The sequence below is a fragment of the Salvelinus fontinalis genome, chromosome 33 (assembly GCF_029448725.1).
Source record: "Salvelinus fontinalis isolate EN_2023a chromosome 33, ASM2944872v1, whole genome shotgun sequence".
Taxonomy (NCBI): Eukaryota; Metazoa; Chordata; class Actinopteri; order Salmoniformes; family Salmonidae; genus Salvelinus; species Salvelinus fontinalis.
The window spans coordinates 10,708,970-10,711,469 of record NC_074697.1 but is presented as its reverse complement, the minus strand read 5'-3'; the positions used below and the strand labels follow the sequence as shown (position 1 = coordinate 10,711,469).

At 49.7% G+C, this 2,500-nt stretch overlaps 1 protein-coding gene across 1 annotated transcript in view; it reads left to right on the top strand.

Annotated features, from left to right (window-relative positions):
* The window catches only part of LOC129832520 (cytoplasmic dynein 2 heavy chain 1-like), an 88,212-nt gene that overhangs the window by 69,684 nt on the left and 16,028 nt on the right, over positions 1-2,500 (top strand). The window lies entirely within an intron of this gene.

Here is a 2,500-nt window from a genome sequence, read left to right as displayed (position 1 = left end):
AGACAGGGATACTGGAGTGATGGAGGTAGATATGTATAGGGGGAAGGTGACAGGGATACTGGAGTGATGGAGGTAGATATGTATAGGGGTAAGGTGACAGGGATACTGGAGTGATGGAGGTAGATATGTATAGGGGTAAGGTGTGTGTGTGTGTGTGTGTGTGTGTGTGTGTGTGTGTGTGTGTGTGTGTGTGTGTGTGTGTGTGTGTGTGTGTGTGTGTGTGTGTGTGTGTGTGTGTGTGTGTGTGTGTGTGTGTGTGTGTGTGTGTGTGTGTGTGTGTGAGAGTGTGTTGGAGTGACAGTGTGTGTGTGAGTGAGTGTTGGAGTGAAAGTGTGTGTGTGAAATAAAACTTAAATGAAGATACAAGGTTATTTCTCAGATAGTCTGTGTAGCAATTTATCAGGGATAGAAGCTGTTCAAAAGTCCACATCACCCTCTGTAGCGCCATGTGATCGAGGGTGGTGCTGTTGCCATACCAGACAGTGATGCAGCCAGTCAAGATGCTCTCAACCTCCTGTGGGGGAAGAGGCGCTGTTGGGCCTTCTTCACAACTGTGCGCATGTGTTTGGACCATTTGAAGTCTTTAGTGATTTGGACACCGAGGAATTTGAAGGCTGGGATAAGGAGAGAGTAAAGGAGGGAGAGGCAGATACGGAGAAAGGAAGAGAGGAGGAGAGATAAATTTGTCCGTTTACCGCCTCCCCATCCCATAATCCTGTGTGGAGCTGCCTTAAATGCTCTCATCTCTCTCTCTCTCCCTATCCCTCTCTCTGTCTCTCCCTATCTCTCTCTCTGTCTTTCCCTATCTCTCTCTCTCTCTCCCTATCGCTCTCTCTGTCTCTCCCTATCGCTCTCTCTCGCTCTCTCTCTGTCTCTCCCTCTCTCTCTATCCCCATCTCTCGCTCTCTCTCTCCCTATCTCTATCTCTGTCTCTCCGCATCTCTCTCTCTGTCTCTCCCTTTCTCTCTCTATGTCTCTCCCTATCTCTCCCTATCTATTTCTCTGTCCCTATCTCTCTCTCTGTCTCTCCCTATCGCTCTCTCTCCCCATCTCTCTCTCTCTCTCTCTCTCTCTCTCTCTCTCTCTCTCTCTGCATCTCTCGCTCTCTCTCTCCCTATCTCTCTCGCTCTCTCTCTCTCTGTCTCTCCTTATCTCTCTCGCTCTCTCTCTGTCTCTCCCTATCTCTCTCGCTCTCTCTCTCTCCCTATCTCTCTCTCCCCATCTCTCTCTCTCTCTCTCTCTCTCTCTCCCTATCTCTCTCTCCCCATCTCTCTCTCTCTCTCTGTCTCTCCCTATCTCTCTCTCTCCGCATCTCTCGCTCTCTCTCTCCCTATCTCTCTCCCTATCTCTTTCTCTGTCACTCCCTATCTCTCTCTCTCCCCATCTCTTGATCTCTCCCCCCGTCTCGCTCTCTTTCTCTCTCTCCCCATCTCGCTGTAGCTCCTTCACTCTGCACTGCAGCTGCCTGGAATTTACATAGGTGTGTGTCTCTTTGTGTAGGCTAGGTTATAGTATGTATGAGATGTGTGTTCTACCTATCTGCCTCAAATATTTAATAGTGGTGTCCTTACTGTGAGCTGAGCTGGGCTGGGTTAGGTTGACCTAGGCTGGGCTGGGCTGGGTTAGGTTAGGCAGGGATAGGCTGAGCTGGGTTAGGCTGGGCTGGGTTAGGTTGAGCTAGGCTGGGCTGGGTTAGGCTGAACTGTGCTAGGCTGAGCTGGGCTGGGTTAGGTAGGTTAGGCTGGGCTGGGCTGGGTTAGGTTGAGCTGGGCTAGGCTGAGCTGGGCTGGGTTAGGTTGAGCTAGGCTAGGCTGGGTAGAGGAGAGCAGAGACTGACTGGCAGCCGTTTAGCTCTGCTAATGACTCTAAGCCTGAGAAGTGTGTGTGTGTGTGTGTGTGTGTGTGTGTGTGTGTATTCTCTAGGGGACACAGCTAATAGCATATGGAATAAGACCTGCTCCTCCTAACCTGCTCTGGGAGTTAAAGCTCTGGAAAGTGAGCCCTTCATTTGAGAACAGACACACACGTGCACACAGACACACACGTGCACACTCAGACACACACGTGCACACACACCAAAAGCAGCAGCATAGGAACAAATGTATTCTGTTCTCCTCTGTCAGTCCACCGTTAATATGAATCCTGTTCTCTCCTCTGTCAGTCCACCGTTAATATGAATCCTGTTCTCTCTCTCCTCTGTCAGTCCACCGTTAATATGAATCCTGTTCTCTCTCTCCTCTGTCAGTCCACCGTTAATATGAATCATGTTCTCTCTCCTTTGTCAGTCCACCGTTAATATGAATCCTGTTCTCCCTCCTCTGTCAGTCCACCGTTAATATGAGACCTGTTCTCTCTCCTCTGTCAGTCCACCGTTAATATGAATCCTGTTCTCTCTCTCCTCTGTCAGTCCACCGTTAATATGAATCATGTTCTCTCTCTCCTCTGTCAGTCCACCGTTAATATGAATCCTGTTCTCTCTCTCCTCTGTCAGTCCACCGTT